Below are 24,095 nucleotides of genomic sequence, written 5' to 3'. Positions count from 1 at the left end.
CTTTGCGGCCAAGCCAACCCCAAGGCGAGTCAGAACCATCTCCAGCGCAGTCAGCCAACGCTTCCTTACCCCCGACCGATCTTCGACACGAGATAGAGCGAAGAAGGCGCAACCGCCCTTCCATGGAAGGCACGGCCGAGAGCAGTGAACCTTGGAAAGTCGATATTCAAAATTTTAAAAGAGAAGTGCGGGAAGAAATGGCGAAAGAGATGGCAGACATAAAGCATGGCCGGAATATGTACTCGGCCAGATCCGAAGCAAAGGCGTCCCCCTTTGTGGACTCGGTAATGAAGGCTCGGTTGCCCGAGAGGTTTCGCTTACCTCAAATCACTCCTTTCACCGGCAAGACCGACCCGACGGAGCACATCGAATGCTTTAGAACCTATATGGAGCTCCACGATGCCTCGGATGCAGTGATGTGTCGGACCTTTTCTCTTACATTGACCGATGTAGCTCGACTGTGGTTCAAACAGTTGAAACCAAAGTCCATCAGCTCATTCGTTGAGCTGAGCGACGCCTTCCTCACAAACTTCATCGGCGGAAAAAAGAAATTGAAGCCCCCTGCACATTTGAACAACATAGTTCAAAAGCAGGGAGAGCTATTGAAAGATTATATCAAGCGTTTCAATTTCGAATCCCTTCAGGTTCGAAAACATTCAGAAGAAACGGCTCTCAATGCGCTCATGCAAGGAGTTAGAGATAAGCCATTCTGGCATCTCTAGACAAAACTCCGCCCGATACTCGGGCAGAATTTATGGCACGGTCGGATAAGTATGCAAACGCCGAAGACGCGAATTCTGCGTGAAACCAAAACTTTGGTCAAAGAGTCGGCCAAAAGGAAGCCGACTCGGGAGGAAGGAAACGCAAGGATGATCAAGCGCATGATGAGCGAAGGTCGTAAACGGCCAGATCGAAGATTTTCCATATATACCCCCTGAACAAACAGGAGCATGTATTGATGGAAATCAAAAGCGAAGGCTTTGTCAACTAGCCCAGTAAGCTCAGGAGTAATCCTAATCGGCGGGACAAGGATAAATACTGCCATTATCACCGTGATCACGGGCATAACACAAGTGATTGCCGACACTTAAAGGAAGAGATCGAACGACTCATAAGGGACGGCCGACTCAAAGAGCATGTGGTTAAAGCTGGGGTAGCTGAGGGACGTCCGACCGAGAGTCAGCCTATGGAAGAAATCCGGACAATTATCGGCGGCCCGCGAGGTGGAGGCGACTCAAACAATGCTCGCAGGAATCACGCGAGGAAGCTCAGTCAGCCTAAATCCGAGCTTATGATTATAGATCGGCCACCAAAGGAGAAGAAAAGAGAAAGATATTGCATCTCGTTTACAGAGGAAGATGCCCGAGGTATCTATCATCCCCACGATGACGCATTGATTGTCACCCTGACTATCGCTAACCGAAAAGTGTTCCGGATACTCGTCGATACGGGGTCATCTGCAGACGTGTTATTTACACAGGCGTTCGACAAAATGGGGATCGAACGGTCCATGTACGCCCAGTTCGGACCCCGTTGATCGGTTTTTCCGGAGGACAGGTACTGCCCGAAGGGATTATCTCATTACCACTCACTGCTGGTAGTGCCCCACATTAGACGACGATGATGGTTGAATTCTTGGTCGTCGATCAACCCTCAGTATACAACGCAATACTCGGCCGACCTTCATTGAGTCTCCTCCAGGCCGTGGTATCCACATACCATCTTTCACTGAAATTCCCGACTGAGTCGGGAGTAGGAATTGTCAAAGGAGACCAGCAAGATGCGAGGCGTTGTTACATGATAGCTGTAAAGGGAACCGCCGACAAATGTCCGATCAACATATCAACGATCGAATCATTGGACCCCCGGGGCGAGAATCATGAACGAGGGCAACCGGCCGAAAACCTTATCTCAATCCCCTTGGTCGAAACAGATGGATCCAAGACGGTACGAATTGGCTCGTCCTTACAGTCCCCCTTGAAAGAAAAGCTGATAGCCCTGCTCCGTAGGTACGCCGACGTATTTGCCTGGTGTCATGAAGATATGCCCGGGATCGACCCCTCTGTGATGACTCACCGACTCAACATCGATCCGTCGTATCGACCGATCCGACAGAAGCGACGACCGCTCGGCCCTGAACGATACGCCATCATTGAAGAAGAAGTCAATAAACTCCTCCAGGCTAATTTCATAGAAGAAATACACTATCCAGAATGGGTCGCGAATGTCGTGCTTGTAAAGAAATCTAACGGGAAGTGGCGAGTCTGTATTGACTATACTGACTTAAATAAAGCCTGCCCGAAGGATAGCTTTCCGCTTCCGAGGATAGACCAGTTGGTAGATAGTACCGCCGGACATGAGCTTCTTAGCTTCATGGATGCTTATTTAGGGTATAATTAAATTGCAATGCATAAAACAGATAAATCAAAAACTACCTTTGTCACCGACAAAGGCCTTTATTGTTACCGAGTGATGCCATTTGGTCTAAAGAATGCCGGCGCAACTTATCAAAGATTAGTTAACAAAATCTTTGCTCGGCTTATTGGCCGAACCATGGAAGTATACATTGACGACATGCTCGTCAAAAGTATACACGCGGCAGATCATGTGAATGATTTGGAAGAAATGTTTTTCATCCTACGGAAGTTTCGGATGAAGCTGAATCCGAGTAAATGTGCTTTTGGGGTGGGCTCTGGAAAGTTCCTCGGTTTCTTGGTCAGTCAGCGAGGAATAGAGGCAAACCCTTAGAAGATAAAGGCTTTGATTGATATGGAATCCCCTAAGACCATTAAGGACATCCAAAGGTTGACTGGACGAGTCGCAGCACTTAATCGGTTCCTGTCCAGAGCCACGGACAAATGTCTCCCTTTCTTCAAACAGTTGAAAGGAAGACAAACAATGGGTTGGACTGAAGAATGTGAAGCGGCATTCCAACAATTAAAATCATATCTCGGTTCTCCACCTCTCTTATCAAAACCCGAATCAGGGGAGTCCCTGCTCCTTTACCTAGCAGCATCCGAGGGAGCGGTTAGCTCGGCTTTGATACGAGAATCCGAAGGAAAGCAACTGCCGGTTTATTACGTCAGCAAAGCGTTATTACCAGCAGAAACGAGATACCCAAGCTTGGAAAAAGTGCCTTGGCTTTAATAACTTCCTCTCGCTGACTCAGGCCGTATTTCCACGCCCATACCATCATCGTGATGACCGATCTTCCGCTTCGCCAGGTATTGCAGAAACCAGAAGCTTCCGGCCGACTCACGAAGTGGGCTATCGAACTGAGTGAGTTTGACATTCAATATAGACCGAAGACAGCAATCAAAGGGCAAGCCGTAGCTGATTTTATTACCGAGGGTACACCACCAACCGAACTCCCGGTCAACGATATGCCAAAGGATGTTGCAGTTCCAGCAACGACCACTCCCCCGACCCTTACCTGCCCTATTCCCTGGAGACTGTTTGTCGACGGTTCTTCCAACTCGAAGGCAAGTGGGGCCGGGGTTGTGCTGGAGACCCCCGATCATACCTATATACAGTATGCCTTACGACTTGGATTCCAAGCATCGAACAATACAGCAGAATATGAAGCATTGTTACTCGGCCTCCGACTCGCCGCTAGCATGGAAGTCACGCACCTAAATGTTTTCAGCGATTCTCAGTTGGTTGTTAATCAAGTTACCGGTATATACCAGACACGGAAAGAACAGTTAAGAGCATACATGAAGAAAGCGAAAGAACTTATCAATGGATTTCAACTCTGTCGTGTCACTCGGATCCCTCGAACAGAAAACGGCAAAGCCGATTTATTAGCAAAGCTCGCCTCCGCCGATGTAGATGATATACCCAGGTCCGTCCCTGTCGAATACGTCGATAAACCGAGTATAAATGAACCAATTAGCGAGGCCATCAATACAATCGACTTGAAACCATCCTGGACCGATCCGATCCGCCAATACCTTGACAAGGGAAAGCTGCCTGAAGATCGTGCCGAGGCTCGACGAGTTAAGATCCGGGCCTCCCGTTACACCATACTCAACGGAACCCTTTATAAGAAAGGGTACTACGCCCCGTTGCTACGGTGCCTCAAACCCAGTGAGGCGAACTATGTATTACGTGAAATCCATGAAGGAATCTGCGGAAACCACTCTGGAGGGCGATCTCTCGCCCACAAGGTCCTACGACAGGGATATTATTGGCCCACTATCCAATACGACGCTCGCAAGCTCTTCCAAAAATGCGACAAATGTCAACGGTTCACGACAATTCCGAGGCAAGCCCCCGAGGCACTGACGCCGATGACTGGTCCCTGGCCCTTCGCACAGTGGGGTGTCGACATCATAGGTCCACTCCCTATGGGAAAAGGTCAGACCAAGTTTGCTGTGGTAGCAGTGGATTATTTTACGAAATGGGCCGAGGCAGAGCCATTAGCTAAAATAACCGAGCAGAAGATCACCGAGTTTGTGTGGAAAAACATTATCTGCCGATTCGGAGTACCCCGTACCATTATTACAGACAATGGAAGGCAATTTGATAATAGAAGCTTTCGCGAGATGTGCGACAACCTCGGAATCAGAAACGTCTATTCTTCGCCTCATCATCCTCAAACTAACGGATAAGTAGAAGCGGTTAACAAGATTATCAAGCAACATTTACGGACCAAGCTTGACCGGGCCAAAGGAGCATGGGTCGAAGAGCTCCCAAAAATTCTCTGGGCTTACCGAACTAAAGCTCGAACCGCCACAGGAGAAATGCCCTTTTCACTCGCGTATGGCTCGGAAGCCGTCACTCCCGTTGAAATCGGATTACCCTTGGCTCGAGTCACTTCGTTCAATACGGAAGAAAATGAAGAACTCCTTGCACTCGGGCTCGACCTTCTGGACGAACAAAGGGAAGTGGCGCGGCTGCGCACGGAGGCACGACAATGACAAGTGGCTCGGTTCTACAATACCCGAGTTAAGATCAGGAGGTTTCGAATGAGAGATATGGTTCTCCGAAAAGTATTTTCCAATACCAAGGAATTTGGATCGGGTACGTTGGGACCCAATTGGGAAGGACCCTATATCGTCTCGGGCACCATCCGACCAGGAACGTATCGGCTAGAAGATTTAAACGAACAATCATTGTCTCATCCTTGGAACGCTGAGCACCTCAAGATTTACTATCCTTAGCTCGGTACTCAATGTTTAAAAACTCTGAATTAAGAAAGATTGAAGCCAAGTCAAATGAATAAAACTAAGTGTTTTCTTTCATTCATCAACCACATGCGAGTATAACATGTGAATACATCGATTTAAAAAAAAAAAAAAAACAACACAAGGGGCCCTGGTTACTGTCCTCCGGAAGGAACGGTACCCGAAGCATTCTCGCATGTACCGGCCTCATCCCCAGCAGTGACTTCAGCGGCGGCGTCCGGATTCTCGGATTCTGAGGCTCCTTCTCCCTCGATTTCTAAGAGATCAAGGTCAGGAAAAGATTTCTTTATGTCTTTGACACATTCCAGATATCCGCTTTGGAACAAGCGATCCCTCTCATCCTCGAACTCCGCTGACTCAAGGAAAGCTTGGACGGCTTAGTCCCTAGCCTTCTCAACCTCCCGAGTCTTCTCGTTGGCCTGCTGAATATGTTCCGCCGCCTCAAGCTTGGCCCGAGCCAAGTCATCTGCACAAGAAGCATGGACTGCGAGAACTCGTCGGTTCTCCTCTTCAGCTCTGGATAGGAGAGCCAATACCCGAGTAACCTCGGCTTGCGCTTCATCGAGGGCTCTCCTGGAGGAAGCCGCCTCTGCTCCTTCATCGGCAGCTTTTCGGGCAAGGGCCGCCTCGCCTGTCAGAATGCCGACCCGAGTTTCGGCATCCTCGCGTCGCCCTTCGGCTTCCGACAGAAGAGTCTGCAGCCGATGAGTCGAAGATAACTCTTTGCTGGCCTTAATCAAGTAGGGAGCGAGTTCAAAAAGCACCCTTGCTGCATGGCCGGCGGTTTGCGACGAAGGAGCGTTGTAGAGGCTGATGAACTCTTTTTCGCCCCCATGGGCTAAGGCCCAGGGAACCATCCCCGACACCACCTTCTGCAGGACAGACGGCCCTTCTTGGTTCGTTTCCTCCCCTCTATAGGATGCAGTCCTCGTCTCTTCTTCCCCTCTAGAAGACGCAGCCCTAGCCTCTTCCTCCTGTCTCGGAACATCCGTCGCAACGTGTCCCGAGTCGGGTGCCGCCTGAGGTTCCGAGGCTGCGGCCACCGTCGCTTCCACCCTTTCTTTCGGGTCAGAAATTACGACGACAGAAGGGGCGGAAGAACTCGCAGGCTCCTTCTCCTTCCGCACCACTCTTTGCCTCTTCGGCAGCCGAGGCTCCGACAGAAGAACTGATCGCGGAGGAGCCTTTAACTTCGTAACCGCCCTAAGAGGAGGACGAGCTCCAGTCATTTCCGAGGGAGCCGGTTCGGGAGCAATCCTGAGATTGGGTCGAGCTTCGGGCAAATCTAAAAATAATAATTAAAAAAAAAATGAAGTAAGTCAGGGAAAATTCAGAAGATGCATGAAGATGCATTTTCAATTACCTGTGACGGCCGAGTCTAGACCTGCGAGATGAAGACGCTTCGGCTGTAAAAGCACCTTCCAGGACCTATCTGCTGGATCCAACGCCCTCAACTCTTTGATCCGAGGTGAAGCACTGGAGCCGAGCTTTGGCCGCTTCTTCGGAATATCTGTCAGACACAAGCCCGTCAGACTCAGAATATTACGAAAATAAAAAAGGGCAAGAGAGAAGACCCAAGTCACCTGCTCTCTGGAACGCCCGAGGAACACGAGCCTCGCAGGACCCGGACTCAGCCGTCTCCCAGCGACCACACGCCCAAAACCAACGTTCTCTCCAATGTTTGTTGGAAGTGGGAGGGTCAGTTATTAGGGAGCCGCCTCCGCCCCGCCAAGCAGCGAAGACATAAAAGCCGGGGTAGTTCGGGTTCACGCGCACTTGGTACAAGTGGAGAAACTCGTCGACTGTTAGCAGTGGCTGTTCCATCTCAGCCCACAACACCGCACACCCGAATAAGTTCCTCCACCCATTCGGAACTATTTGCCCCGGGGCAATCTGAATCCAAGATAAAACTCCCCGGACAATGGCCTGAAGGGGCAGACGCAAGCCTCATTGCATTGAGACTTGGTAGATCGCGACCGCCCCAGCAGGAGGATGATCCGGCAAGTCATTCGGACGGGGGAGATAAGTGATAACCGATTCGGGGATATGATACCCGATTCGGATTCTGTCTAAATCCGCCTTAGTCAAAACTGAAGGAACCGGGCCGCTTGGATCATCCCTCGATCCTTCTCCTTCAGACTCGGCGTGTGCCGACTCATCAACAGGAACCGACCCAGAGGTTCCCTCGACAATCAACATCTCCTCTTCTTCCTCCTCTTCTTCCTCCATGCCCCTTGGAAAATTAGGCCTTCCCGGGCGGGTCAATAAAGACTACCCACCACGAGAAGGATCAACGGAAGCAGGGCACTCCGCCGGAGCTTCAGTAACCCTCTCAGAAAGAAAAGCAGCGTTCGCATCAACTGCTATCTCTGTCAGTAAGGAAGGCGATTACGCAACATTCCAAAAATGTTGCGCTTCGCCTTCATCTCCGGAAACTCCCTCCTGGAGACTTCGAGGACCTCTAGCCGCCATTATCGCTAAATAAAGAGGAAGGAGAGACTCACCGGAGGAAGAAAGGAAAACGGAAATGGCGAAAGGAGGCGCTGGCAGTTAAGAGAGAGGAAAGGAAGAAGACGCAAGACCGAAAAAGCTACAAAGGAAAAGCAAAGCGGGAATGGCAGTAGAAGTTCGAAATGTGGGACCCCCACCATTTTATAAGATTGCCATGTAGCAGAAGCAATTAATGGGAAAATGATTCGACGCCTGCATCGACTCCCCCACTCGACACGTGGCGCACGTCTACTGACGACAATAATGCCCTTGCTACGTGTCCAACCCTCATTGGCGGGGTGAGCGATTTGACGGCTGACGGCGCATTCGATGTCAGAAACTGAACCGTCTCCCGTCAAAGGCGACACAGAATGCATTAAATGACTACTTATTGTCTCGGACTGAGCTATGAACCGACTCAAAACTCGCTACTCCTAAGTGTCATATGAAACACACGGAGTAAGGGGGCTTACTGTTGGGGACAAAAGATACGGAGTTCGGAGACTCGGACTCTATGCCTCGGGTCGCCAAAGGATGTGTCAGACCCGAGGCATGGTTTACTGAGCCGAGACAGAAGTTGAGTTGGCTTGGACTACACATCAGCAATCCGGGCATGCATCGGGCCGATCTTCTTATCGGATCGGCCAGCGCAAGATAAAGCCTCATCCCGAATATCTTGGGACAAGATCCCCGACCCCGAAGCTCACGGGATCGGACGAAGACTGGAGATAGGCACGATCCTGTCTCCGTGATACCAGGAGAGGATCCCGCACACGATATCAGGAGAAGAATCCTCGTACAAATAAATGCTCCAGCAGCTATAAAAGAAGGACCTCCCTGGTCTGGTCAGGTAAGGCAAAAAATTCTATCTCAAAACCCCTCAATACGCTTAGACCCAGAATCCAGGCCTGACTTTGGCATCGGAGGGTCCCCTGCTTAAGCCAGGGTCTCCTTTGTCCTCTTTTTGTGCAGGTACACGAAGGTCTAAGAGGGCAAACCAGATATTCGCATCAACAAATCTTTCAGTTGAAATGATTTTTTCTTACTTTGATAGAAATTGTCAATTGATTAGCATAACATGAAAATGATTAAAAATTAAAAAGAAATTATATTTATTAAGGATAAATACTTATAAATTAAAAAAAGAAAATAAATTCAAGCAATCATGAAAATACGACATGGATGGCAAGATCCAAAATTAGAATCCTTTTTGGTCAAGCCACTTGGGCATAAACAAAATAATTACATTACAAGCTAGGCTAAGTCAATCCAATGTAGCGATATAAATAAACTGAATATTATTACTCCTAAGCCCAAGTTAATTCAATGTAGTAGTGTAGACAAACTAGATTACACAAGTAGCTAGCTAAGAGCTAAACTATAATAAACAACATTATACCGTAAAGTTTTTGTGTGTGTTAGGTTGACAAGGGACTCAAACTTTTCAGTCTTCTTCCTATTTATAAAAAATTTAAGCAGCAGCTAGAAAGTAACATGAATTGGGTACTACCCCCAGTAGGACTCAATCAACGACCAACAATTCTATTGGGGCTATGTAGAGCCTAGCTTGATGTATATCTATTATCCACTCCATCCATCTATCTTCACATATCATTTTAGGGTATGAGCCCTAGGGAATGAAAGCTCATCGTTGAAAATCTTTTCGAGGCCACAAAAGTTTTTTATCGAGAAGATATTTATGTTTTCCTTTCATCCAGTTCCATCTAACCTTGAGAATAGGTTGCAAGGCAAATAAACATCATTGTGGGCCTTATAAAGTTTTCAATGACAAAAGTTCAATCCCCATTGCTTTCCATGATGTAGTCCACTTGAGCCTTCAATCTGCGTACTACTTTTTGGGCTCATGCCTTAAAATGATCTATCAAAATAGATGGATGGTGTGGATAAAATACATACATCATGGTGACCCCACAGATCCCTAACATGACTGTTCATTTCTAACTAGGCACTAAGGGGGTAGTACCCGATCTGAATACTTTCAAAATATATTTTCATAGCATCTCCTCACGTTTGTTGATTTAAAAATATTTATTCATGTTCATAAACAATTATAACATATTTTGCAACGTCACATATATTAGTTATTTGTCACGAGTTAGTCATTAGTTTGCTTACACTTCCAAGTCCATTACATAAGCAAGATTTCTTTGTAAGGCACTACATTTATATAATCTTTATCAATTTTTTTTTGTTCGACACGTCCTTTGTGCTATGTGAAAATCAGATGCTACCTCTACGGTCCTTGAGTGGTTTTCAATTGCAATAGTTTCTTTTGTATAATACTATAGCGCATCATTCAAATATGTCATTAGTGTTGTGACTATATTTCGATCATTGCTCATTACTAGTCGTGAAGCCACTGGGTGAATAGTTGACTCTGTCACATGAATGTAATATATGACACGCTTTGCATGACAATATCCAATTGATTTACTCATTTTCAATAACCGGTGACTTTTTTAATTATGATCAAATTTGACTATTAGAATAGCCAAAAACATTTCCATTATTGAGATCTCATTTTTGCATAGCATCACCCGAGTCGCTAGGTCCGAGACAATAAGATTAGGCCTAAACAAAAGCATGCACCGGTAATTGTGCCAATCTATCAACGTTAATCATTTGGTTTGCCCCCATTGAATTTTTTTACCATTTATCACGTTGATTTCAATCGACCCTTCTTAAAACTACTGTAATATCAACCGGAAAGGAATCTGTGTAAAGGAACCCCACATCTATTGAGCATATCTTTGCTATTGGCATGATCGGATCACCATCGTCGACATGCGACGTTTAACATGACATCTAGTTAAAGGTTTTCAGACTAATTAGTTTCCCACTGGCTTGACCTTTGTCCGTACATTTGGACTGGAGCATAGTTCAACATACTTGACGAGAGTCTATATTTGATAAAAATCAACATTAGCCTTTTCAAACTTTCATAAATTTGTTGAAATACACATAATAACCTTTTTAATTCATTTTAATTGACCTTTTGACGTCACCCCATTGAATGGTTATTATAGCCAAAATTTACGGATATACTTCAATTAAAATAGACCAAAAAATTAAATGGTCTAAACCTAGACATGTTAATACCCAATTTGTACAGTGAATGAGTTACCTCCAAGGTGGAAATGAACACCTTGCTAGTTGTTACACTACCGGGGAGATAGGAAAAGAGGGAGTAGATTTGTCTGTAACCGTTAGTTCAAAGGAACCCCCCCTGGACCCGAAGTTCTATGGGGCCCACCGTGATGTTTGTGTTACAATACTCTATCCATCTAATTTGCTAGTGCATTTTAGGACATAAGATTAAATACGAAGGAGATTCAAAACTCAAATGGACCACGCCACAATAAACACAGAAACGCCCATAGGTGAAACCTCATTGGGCTCCGTAGGGCCGACGGTAATGTACTTCTTTTGTCCATGCCTTTTATCCTTTTTTTCTAGCTCATTTCAGGATATAAATCCAAAATTAATCATATCCAAAGCTTAAGTGGACCACACCACAAAAAATAATGGAAATTGAATGCCTACCGTGGAAAATTTATTGGTGCTACAAAAGCTTGGGATCAACATGATATTTGTATTTTCCCTTTAAAGGAGACTTCTGGGACATGGTCTATCCAGAGTAGAAAGAAACACTTCATGAGTCTAGATTAAAGGCCCATTCATCACACTTGTTGGAGTCGTAAACCCTTAGGGCCTGTTTGGCCGGACGGATCATGGGATTAGGAGGGATGGGATGGGTTTTAAGGAAATGATGGTGGTGTCAGTGGATTGGTTTAAGATTCATGTGATTGTTATATCTTGGGACAAGTTCACCGAGTTTGTTTGGCACGCTTGGCATATCTCGGGATTTTACCCCTTCCAATCCGTCCAACCAAATACACCCCAAGCACGATTGAGTGGGATTAGGAGGGATGGGATCAATTTTAAGGTAATGATGGTGATGTCAGTGGCTTGGTTTAAGATCCATGGGTTTGCTATGTCCTGGGACAAGTACATCGGGTCTATTTGGCTCGTTTGGCATATCTCAAAAATTTACCATCCCATCCCTCCTAATTCCTATTAATCCACCTAGCCAAACAGGACCTTATAATCCAATCCAAGAAGGATTGGATTATAAGGTCATGATGCATCCATGTGACCCAAGTGGGGCATGAGCCCAAAAATGAAGCAGATGACCATAATGTTTATTTGCCATTTAAGAGTCTGTAAGGTCACATGGACCTGAATGAAGGCAAAACACAAACATTATCTTTATTTTCCATCCAACCTGTTCATAAGGTAACATAAACCTGAGTTGAGGGAAAATACAAATATCAGCTTAATCCAAAACTTATGCGGCTCCCAAGACGTTTTTAACGGTGGCTGTTCAATCCCCACCGTGGGGTCCACTTAAGACTTGGATCTGCCTCATTTTTGGGATTACACCCGAAAATGATCTGAGAAAACAGATGGATGGTGTGGATAAAACTCATACATCACGGTGGGCCCACGGAACCCTGCCCAGACTGAATGCGAGGTGTGGCCCACCTGGGTTGATGTGGGTCTAACTCATGGGACCCAAGTAGTTAATAACTAGTCTCAGATGATGGACGGATTGGATATGGGATTTACATCAGTGTGGGGCCCATCCACAAAGTACTGTAGAATAAGCTTATTTTACAACGTTGCAGAGGAACCAACCTCTGTTTATTTTGCTTTTGTCAGCTATTCCCACTTGAAAATTATGTTAATACAGAAAAAAAAAAATCAGTGATAAGCACAACCGTCCAATATAATACCGTTCGAAGGTTTGCCTCATGAGTTCGAGTCGAATGGTCTACAAAATCCACACACGTATTGGAGCCTTGCCTGTCCACACGCATGCACACGTGCTAATATGGGACACGTGTGCTTACCAAGATCTTTCAATCAGGGTGGCCAAACTGTTTCACACTTCAGTGGGCCACAACATACAAAACGAATTGACGAACTAGAGATTTTTTTAACCATCAGCTTTCTATCGTACATTATGGTCCACCTGATGAGTAAAATTGCATGAGTTTAAATGCAGAAGATCTAAGCAGTGTTTTCAAGAACATGGAAGCTTCGGATCTCGCACAAGCGTTTGATGTAGACACGTGTGCCTGCTTGAAATGGGCAGGTCTGCACACGCGCGTGGAACTGGGAAAAAACAAAATTGTGGGAGCTGTTTGGCTGTTCCATCTTTAGGTCAAACTGAATTTTATATGCATGCCTTCACTTGACTCATCTGAAACGCTACTGTACCATGCGCCAGTAAAACAAGCACGTGGCGAGCACGTGAGGCAAGGAGAAGAAGAGAAAATTCCAACTGTACGAGCAGTATATGGCCCACAACCTTTTAAAGCCCATTTCTTTTTACTAATATAAATAATTTTCCCCTTTAGTCTTATTATAAGTCAGGTAAAAAATTCATTTTATGTAAGCTCGACATTGAGAAGGCATAGGACCATGTCGACTAGGAATTTTTACAGTATCTGTTGAGTCGCATGGGGTTTGGTGTTAAATGGAGGCAATGTATGAAGTCGTGTGTGGAATCAGCTCATTTCTCAATTCTTTTAAATGGCTCGCCAAAAGGTTTCTTCCCTAGTTCGAGAGGCCTCCACCAAGGGGACCCACTATCCCCCCTCCTCTTTCTACTCATAGGTGAAGCCCTTTTCCAGATGCTCTGCAAGGCTCAAGACGCTGGCCTCTTCAGCAGGATTCCTATGTGGGGTGTCTTTGCTCCGGTCTCTCATGTCCAGTTCTCTCATCATGGTGGAAGCAGAGGCCGAAGCTATCAATAATCTTTACACGACTCTCAGGTGCTTTGAAGCTGTTTTCGGTTTGAGAATAAATATGTTTAAATCCAAGATTTATGGGGTCCATATCTCAGATGGTGAGCTTTCGTCTTTTGCTGAAGCCCTGGGCTGTTCCTCCACTCAGTTTCCGACGACGTTTGTGGGTTTACCGCTTGCCATTGGTCCCCCTCCAACTTCGATGTGGGACAAAGTGGTGGTCAAATCTCAGAAAATGCTGGCTAGATGGAAATGTCGGTACTTGTCTATGGGAGGTAGGATTACCCTCATCAAAGCTGCCTTATCTAACATCCCTATTTATTTCATGTCCCTTCTTCACTGCCCGTCTCCTGTGTTTCATCGGATCGACAAGCTGCAAAGAGACTTTATGTGGTGTGGCAAAGACAATCAGAAGAAATTTAATCTTCTTGACTGGCAAGATGTTTGTAGTCATTTTCAGGATGGGGGAGCGAGCATCAAGAAGCTGAAGACTATGAACCGGGCCCTTCTGGGTAAGTGGTCCTGGAGGATGGGAATAGAACCCGATTCTCTTTGGTGCCGAATCGTTAAAGGTAAATATGGGTCCTCCCCCGGGTGGTGGTAGACGAAGGATTCTGCTGCCTACAGAGCTTCCCCTATATGGAAAGGTATCCTTTGGTCCAAAAAATTTGTCGTTGACAATTGCGAGTTCCAATTGGGAAGTGGCTCCGCGATCCGATTCTAGGACGATCTCTGGTTGGGGGAGTTTACCCCGAGGGTTAGATTTCCTACTATCTATCACATCACAGTCAATAAGGATAACCCCATTGCGTGCTTCTATACCTCTTCCGCTTCAGGCACTGTCTGGAACATCTCTTGCAACAGAAACCTGCATGATTGGGAGATTGGCGTTTACTCTAACCTTCTCGATTGCCTAAATGCCGCGTCACCGACTTAGTTGGAACCCGACAGAATTGTCTGGCCTCGAGACAAATCGTCCCGTTTTTCAGTGAAATCTTTATATACAGTCTTGGATTCTAGTCCCTCCCCTACTCCTTTGGCTTCTCCTTTTATTTGGAAATATGCTGGCCCTTGAAGTTTATCTGTTTTGTGTGGCTTACTTCTAGGAATCGGATCCTCACGATTGACAACCTAAAAAAGAAAGGTATGCAGCTCCCAAATATCTGTCTTTGTTGCATGGGTAATGAGGAATCTGTCGATCACTTGCTGCTTCACTGCCCCTTTATCTACTCCATTTGCGCGGACTTCTTCGTTAGATTTCAAGTCAGTGGATGTGTACCAGGTACTGCTCATCAGTTTTTGGCTTATTGGCATGGGTTCAAATTGAGCAAAACCAAATCCAGGATTTGAATAATGGCAATTATTGCTATTTGGTGGGCAGTCTGGAAGGAGAGGAATGACAGGTGTTATAACAATTCTCAATCCTCAGCTAAAGCGGTGGGTTCGGTGGCTAAGAAGTTACTTATTGAATGGGCAGCTAATGTTTCATCCCTCAAGGATTTTAATTTCTTATTTTTAGGTTTATAGCTTTTTCCTTCTGTTCGTTTCCTGCCATCTAGGTAGCCCCCAATGTATCTTTTTCCTTTTTAATATATTCCCATTGCTTCTATATATATAAAAATACTCCCCAGGAGTACGGATGCCCTTGCACATGACAAAAATGCCCTTGCTCTAAAACAGACGATCAATCGCGGGATATGGTTATAGCTACGGTTATAATCCGTAGCCATAGATAACCGTAGCTCGGCGATCAATCGTGGCTCCCGCGATTCCACCGCAAGTCGCTGTCCCGATCAGTGATCAATCGCGGATTCCGCAATTCCACCCCCGATCTATGGCTACGGATTATAATCGTAGTTATAGCCGTATCCCTATCCAATTTTTATTTTTATTTTTTTACATGGAGAATTTTATTCTACCTACATTTTTCTCTAACACATATTTATATAAATATGTATATATAAGCATATATAAAAAAATTATCTCTTTTTTTCATTTCTTTCTTTATTCATATAACAAGAATATTTTTTAAACCAAAATTAGTTACTTGACGTACCACATATGATTTTAGGGCTGAAAGTTGGGCGGGCTCAACCCGACCAACCTGTGATCGACCCGACATTGGGTTGGGCTTGGGCAGGATGTATTGAGTTTGGTCTTGGGGTTGGGCCATACAAACACTAACCTGATAAAACTTGGGTTGGGCTCGGGTTGAGGTTTCAGGTTACCTGACCCAACACGAACCCAATTAATATATAAGTTCCTTATAAATTAATTATAATTGAGTGTAAATCATTTGTGTTGAAGGCAAAGGAAATTCCAATGCCTCCCCTTAAGCTAACAAGATATGCCGGATTTCCCTCTCCTAAATAAATTGCTTGATACAAAATACGACTTGTAATGGAGTAGTTGTCTTATATTTTAGCTTGTTTGTTTAGAAAAAAATGCATGAAAATGATCGTGAAGTGAAGGGAATTGACCGTGAAATGAAACGGAATCACCGAAATTGACCGCGAAATGCATAGAAATGACCGTGAAGTGAAGGGAATTGACCGTGAAATGCATGAAAATGATCGTGAAGTGAAGGGAATTGACCGTGAAATGCATGGACATGACCGCGAAATGAAATGGAATAGCCGGAATTGACCGTGAAATGCATGGTAATGACCATGAAGTGAAGCGAATTGAACGTGAAATGTATGAAAATAACTATGAAGTGAAGGGAATTGACCATGAAATGCATGAAAATGACCGTGAAATGAAACGGAATCGTCGGAATTGACCATGAAATGCATGGAAATGACCATGAAGTGAAGGGAATTGACCGTGAAATGCTTGGAAATGACCGTGAATCAACACGGAATGGCCGAGAATGACCGTGAAATGCATGGAGTGAATTGACCGTGAAATGCGTGGAAATGACCGTGAAGTGAAGGGAATTAACCGTGAAATGCATGGAAATGACCATGAATCAACACGGAATTGCCGGGAATGACCGTGAAATACATGGAAATGACCGTGAAGTGAAGCGAATTGAATTGACCGTAAAATGTGTGGAAATAACCGTGAAGTGAAGGGAATTGATCGTGAAATGCTTGGAAATGACCGTGAATCAACACGGAATGGCCGGGAATGACCGTGAAATGCATGGAAATGACCGTGAAGTGAAGCGAATTGACCATGAAATGCGTGGAAATGACCGTGAAGTGAAGGGAATTAATCGTGAAATGCTTGGAAATGACCGTGAATCAACAAGGAATCGCCAGAAATGACCGTGAAATGCATGGAAATGACGGTGAAGTGAAGCGAATTGACCGTGAAATGCGTGGAAATGACCGTGAAGTGAAGAGAGTTGACCGTGAAACGCATGGAAATGACCGTGAATCAACACAGAATCGTCAGGAATGACCGTGAAATGCATGGAAATGACGGTGAAGTGAAGCGAAGCGAATTGACCGTGAAATGCATGGAAATGACCGTGAAATGAAACGGAATATTTGCTGGGAATGACCATGAAATGCATAGAAATGACCGCGAAGTGAAGGGGATTGACCGTGAAATGCATGGAAATGACTGTGAAGTGAAGGGAATTGACCGTGAAATTCATGGAAATGATCGTGAATCAACATGGAATCGCCGGGAATGGCCGTGAAATGCAGGGAAATGACCGTGAAGTGAAGGGGATTGAACGTGAAATGCATGGAAATTGCATGGTAACGAACATCTCGTGCCTTCGGTATGAGATCCTTTAATTGTTTCTCGGCCCACGGTGTCAACGGTCCAACGAATGATTATGCTGATTCTCTTCTCTTATAGAACATCTCTTGAATTTTCAATTTGATCGTCTCTATCAGCATAGTTACGGGATATTCTCGCGCTTCTTTGAATAGAGCATTAACACACTCAGTTATGTTTGTAGTGACTAAATTGAATCTTTTTCTTAGGAAGTGCGATGATGCCCACTTTTCATACCCTATTTCCTTCAACCATGCATGAACCGGGGGATTGACAAGTTCGATATCATGCATTAACTTTTCGAACTCAGCCTTCTTACAAGTCTTCACAGCTTACCAGTAGTATATTTCTAACGACTTGTCTTTGAACGTGTCCATTAAGTTTCGGTATATATGGTAGGCGCAGTAGCCATGGATTGCTGCTTGGAAGACCTAAGGAACTTCTTTCATTAGACCAACCTACTTATTTTCCAAGATTCCATCAGGTCGATGGTCGAAAATTCATTTCATTCACTTCGTGGTCAATTTCAATCAGTTCGCGGTCAATTTCATTCATTTCATTTCACGGTCAATTCCATGCATTTCACAGTCAATTCCCTTCACTTTCATGGTCAATTTGCTTCATTTCATGATTAATTCCATTCATTTCACGGTCAATTCGCTTCACTTTACGGTCAATTCCATGCATTTCACAGTCAATTTGCTTCACTTCACGGGCAATTCTGGCGATTCCCCTTCACTTCAAGGTCAATTCCATGCATTTCATGGTCAATTTTCTTTACTTCACGGTCGTTTCAATGCATTTCACGGTCAATTCACTTCACTTCACAATCAATTCTATGCATTTCACGGTCGATTTCCTTCACTTCACGGTCAATTCTATGCACTTCACGATCAATTCCCTTCACTTCACGGTCATTTCCATGCACTTCACGGTCAATTTTGGCGATTCCTCTTCACTTCATGGTCAATTCCATACATTTCACGGTCAATTTCATACATTTCACGGTCAATTTCCTTTACTTCACGGTCAATTTAATGCATTTCACGGTCAATTCCCTTCACTTCACGGCCAATTCCCTTCACTTCACGGTCATTTCCATGCACTTCACAGTCAATTCCCTTCACTTCACGTTCATTTCCATGCATTTTACGGTCAATTTCGGCGATTCCCCTTCACTTCACGATCATTTCAATTCATTTCACGGTCAATTCCCTTCACTTCACGGTCAATTCCGGTGAAATGTATGGAATTGACCGTGAAGTAAAGAGAATTGACCGTGAAATGCATTAAATTAACCATGAAGGGGAATCACTGGAATTGACCATGAAATGCATGGAATTGACTCTGAAGTGAAGGGAATTGATCGTGAAATGCATTAAATTGACCATGAAGTAAAGGGAATTGACCGTGAAATGTATTGAATTGACCGTGAAGTAAAGGGAATTGACTGTGAAATGCATAGAATTGACCGTGAAGTGAAGGGGAATAGCCGGAATTGATCGTGAAATGCATGGAATTGACCGTGAATTGAAGGGGATTGACCATGAAATGCATGAAATTGATTGTAAAGTAAAGAGAATTGACCGTGAAATGCATTGAATTGACCATGAAGTGAAGGGGAATCACCAGAATTGACCGTGAAATGCATGAAATTGACCGTGAAGTGAAGGGAATTGACCGAGAAATGCATTGTAAGTGACCATGAAGTAAAGGGAATTGGCTATGAAATGTATTGAATTGACCGTGAAATAAAGGGAATTGACCATGAAATGCATAGAATTGACCGTGAAGTGAAGGGGAATCGCCGGAATGGACCGTGAAATGAATGGAAATGACCATAAAGCGAAGGGAGTTGACCGTGAAATGCATGGAATTGACTGTGAAATGCATTGAATTGACCGTGAAGTAAAGGGAATTGACCATGAAATGCATAGAATTGACCGTGAAGTGAAGGGGAATCGCTGAAATTGACCGTGAAATAAATGGAAATGACTGTGAAGTGAAGGGAGTTGATCGTGAAATGCATTGAATTGACCGTGAAGAAAAGGGAATTGACCGTGTAATGCATAGAATTGACTGTGAAGTGAAGGGGAATCGCCGGAATTGACCGTGAAATGAATGGAAATGACCGTGAAGTGAAGGGAATTGACCGTGAAATGAAGGGAATTGACTGTGAAATGCATTGAATTGACCATGAAGTAAAGGAAATTGACCGTGAAATGCATGGAATTGACCGTGAAGTGAAGCGAATTGACTGTGAATGTGAAAGGAATTGACCATGAAATGCATGGAATTGACCGTGAAATAAAATGAATGAAATTCACCGCTAACTGATTAAAATTGACTGCGAAGTAAATGAAATAAATAAAATTGATCATGAACTGATTGAAATTGACCGCCAAGTGAATGAAATGGATTTTCGACCATGGACTTAATGAAATCTTGAAAAATAAGTAAGTTGGTTAGCTAGAGTGTCATCTCCTACCCCAAAATCTTTTATGGTGTGTCAAGTAACTCATTCTGGTTTAAGAAATATGTTTATTAATGAATAAAGAAAGAAATGATTAAAAAAAGAGAAATTTTATTTTATATGCTTATATATAAGTATTTATATAAATATATATTAGAGAAAACTGTAGAAGAGAAAAAGTTCTCCTCTACATTTTTATTTTTTTATTTTTAAGTACACAGGTGGGACAGCGAGTCGGGGTCGACCAGGCTAGGCTGTTTTTTTTTTATTTATTTTTTTTCCCTCTTGTAATCCTAGTACTTTTTATGGGTTACATTATGATGTATATGTTATATCCAAACCGTCCATCTATTTGGTGAACTCGTATTAAGGCTTGAGATGAAAAATAAGACAGATCTAGCTATCAAGTGGACCACACCGTAAAAGGTAGTGGAGGATTGAACGTCTACCATTGAAATCCTTTCAGGGGTCACAGAAGTTTTAGGTCAATATGAATTATTTTTTTCATCTTCATCCAGGTCTTTGTGACCTTATGAATAGATTGGATGGAAAATATATGTTATGGTGGGCCCTATGAAATTTTTAACAGTGAAAATCAAGTTTTCCTCTGCTATTTGTGGTGTGGTCCAGTTGATCTTTGGATATGATTCTTTTTTTCCGCTAATGCTCTGAAATGATCTCCAAATATGGATGAACGGTGTGGATATAATAAATACATCATTGTGGGCCCATGTCGAGGAGCGTCAGCGCTCGTCTTCGCACACCAGCCAATCGGCTTCGGGGGTATTTTGGTCCCTTGAAAAGTCGGCCGTACACAGGGGAGTATTCTTGGAAGCTTAAAAAGAGGTGGGCTTCAAATGGCTGGTGGGCCATAAATGGGTCGCACAGTAGGAAATTTCTCGGAGAAGAAAAGCAAAAGCTCAGAAGAGGTGCGCTCGCATGGGACCGGCAACAGCACCACCTCTGCTGGTACTAAGCTGCTGCGGAGGATCTGTCAACGTTTCATTGGATCCACACCGTCCATCTTGTTCTCCAACTCAATTTCACTGTAGAAACAAAAAAGTAATCTGACCGATCCAAAATTTAAGTGGGACACAGCAGGGGAAAACGCAAGATCACATGGAACACCTCTAAATTCACTTGGTGGGGTTACTTAGGGTTTTCAATGGCCTGATTTTGGTGTTTCATTCATCCTAGTGGTTCATATATGATTAATGGATTAGATGGAATATACACAACATGATGGGCTCCACAAACAGCAGGAAATGTTTTAGTGGTTGGTTGTACCCTTCCAATTGTTCCTTGTGGTGTGACCCACCTGAGTTTCCTTTATGCCTGTATTTTCGCCTCTTAAATTAACATCGAAAGGCTCATCTAGTGGACTGTTTGGATCTGATGCACAGCCTACATATGCCCCACAATATCCCTACACCACAAGTTGTTGTGGTACAGGTAACATTAAATTTTTTTTTTTTTTTTTAAAAAAAAGAAAAAAAAACTCATAGCATAGGCAAAGCTTCACGTTCCTTAGGAAGAGGGGAATTCCCTGTAGGTGTGGGGCCTATGATTTGGTTTATCCAAGCCATTTATCTGATGTGTCCCCTCATGGATGAACATTGACAAAGAGAAATAAAATCTCCCAGATTGGAAGATTCTAACAATCAAAGCTTTTGTCTTTTCTCCATTGATACATGAAACTACAGGAAATGAAAAGAAAAATGACCCCACCAACTCAAATTGTGGCCCACATAAATCTCTAAGTCAATTGGAACCGTTAATTTGATGAGGTCCACTATGCATGGCCATGGGGAAAAATCACGAGCTTTGCCATCTCTACCTAAGAAGGCGGTGGAAGATTAAGGTCTTTTTCTGAAGCCATCAATACATTGACGGTAATACCGGTTGGGTGGTTATAATATCATATCAGTACAGTGCAACCATTCCCCCACCCCCAACACCAGCCAGCTAGTTGGTGTCAAAGCTCTGTGAGCCCCACCACAGTTATGTATGTGTTTTATCCATACTGTTCATCCATTTTGCCGGCCCATTTTAGGGCATGGGCCCAAAAATGAGGCAGATCCAAATCTCATGTGGACCACACCACGGGAAACAGTGAAGATTGATTGCTTACCGTTGAGCAAGACACTTGGTGTAAAAACATGCCGATCCACATAGAGTGGGACTCAACGTGGATATCAATGGACAGATGATGATAGAAGAGCTTAGGAGCTGTTTGGTGGTAAGAAAAGTTTGGAGTCTTATTACCTTGTATAAGCTCTCAAAGCAGCACACCTTGATCCAAAGCTCATGTGGTAGACTGAGTGAAAGATACCTCGTTTCAACAAAGAAGTATCGATCATCGATTGTCACCCCCACCAAAAAAAGAAAAAGAAAAAAGGAAGCTCTCAAAGCAGCAAGAGAGAGAGAGAGAGAGTTTGAAATTGGTTTAAATATTGGGTGGGTCACACAAGAAAAAACACTGGGGATGGAGACATTTTGATAAGTAAAAATTCAGTTGCCCTACAACAGTCAGTTTTAATTAAAGGGTTTACTCATAATTTCACTTATTTTTCCTATTGTATGGCCCAACTGAGTTATTTATTTATTTTACAATGAATACAAGGGGAGAACCCTAATGGATGGAGTGGATTTTTACTCTGATAGCCTAATGGGTCCCAAGAGATCTAGTGTTTTGAAGAAGAAAACAAAATATAGATGGACTTCAACAAAAAGGCTTGTGCTTGCCTCATCTTACCCTATCTACACAAGACTAAGATGGGCCCGACCTAGACAAGCTATTTAGGCGTGAACTCTTAGTGCTACCAAACAGGCACTTTGTGTGCTGGTGTGGCCCATCCAATGAATTGACCGACCTCACAACAGATGATCATTATGGTGTTTATATAAACTTATATAGAGGCATATTCTAAGTAAGGAGGCATTACTTCTGCCTTAAGTAAATTATATCTTGATTTCTACTTATTAAATTGAAGTGATTAAGTAACTTTAAATAAATAAAAATACTTATAATTGATCACAAACCAAACTTATTTCAAATAAGTTACTTATCTATTGTATTAAGTAGAAAAAGTAACTTATTTGGTGGTATTTGAACGTTGCCTAAGAAACAATGGGGGCAAAAGAAAAAGGTCGCAACGTAACTCCAGATAAAACCATGTTTATGACCATCTCTCCAAAGTCCACAAAAAGTACCACTCAGCATAGAAATGCAAAAAACATGTAAAGTAAGCGATAAAACATCACATCATGACTTTTTCTTTTTTATTTTTTCTTTTACCGACTACCAGCAACGTGACGTGCCGCATGCAAGGCACATGAAGAGAGGAATGGAGAGATTTTGAGAGAGAAAAACAACCCTAGAGTTTAAGAGAAAAAAAATCAACTTTTTGCGAGTAAAATATAAGTAGTTCATAAGCATTTATGGGTGAAATCTAAGCCATCCAATGGACACCAACTATATTTTTAAGTTTCTAAAATACATTTTAACTTCAAATATCTTACTATGCCCTTAAAATAGTTCATATTATCCATTCAGAAAAAATAATTGTGGGGGCAAAAATGTCCAAGACTTAACTAGCATTGTATATGGTAGAGATTGTAGGAAAAATTACAGCAGACGACCTAATATTACTGGGAACAAATAAAAATAAAGTAAAATTATATAAAGGTCTGCTAATGACCGGAAAGAGTTAGATGCGTTGAGGGAGCTGGTGTAAAAAGTAAGTTTCTTTTCACGGTGCGACACTCCTAGGAATAGTTCACCACCACTTTAAAACTGGCAAAACCCTTCAACTGTGCAAATGGAATAGTTATAGGTTCTAGACCATCCACATTGCTGACATAATTGTGGAAGGACCTAACAACTACACCAATAACATAATGGCTGAAATCATGATTACGAAAATATAATGTCTGAAATTCACCGGCACAAAGCTAATAAATTGCTTAAATTTCACCCACAATTTCTAATACAGGGGCATTTCACACCGGGCTCGAGTGGGGTAGCCCCTGGGATGCAGGGTCACTCAGAGTGGGCGGCCTATGTGATTTGGGGCCCACGAGCCCACGAGGAGGTTCGACTAAGGTTCTAACCCATGAGATGTGAGGGCTGAGCTATGAGATAAAGAGATTAATTCGCCACATTCTAACAGTTCGAGCTTTTAGAGCAAGTGGTTAATTGTCCTGCATCAAATTAGCATCAGAGTGGGTGGTCTTGTGTTCGAGACTTCTCACCGGGAGTGATAAATGAGAGTGTTTTTCCTCTATTTTTTGGTTTTCCACACCAACATCTAGGCCCATTGAATCAATGTTCCATGTGCCCCACTTCTACATACTGCAAGCATCATGCCGGCA

The sequence above is a fragment of the Magnolia sinica genome, chromosome 4 (genome assembly GCF_029962835.1).
Source record: "Magnolia sinica isolate HGM2019 chromosome 4, MsV1, whole genome shotgun sequence".
NCBI classification, from domain to species: Eukaryota; Viridiplantae; Streptophyta; class Magnoliopsida; order Magnoliales; family Magnoliaceae; genus Magnolia; species Magnolia sinica.
This window is presented reverse-complemented; position numbering follows the sequence as displayed.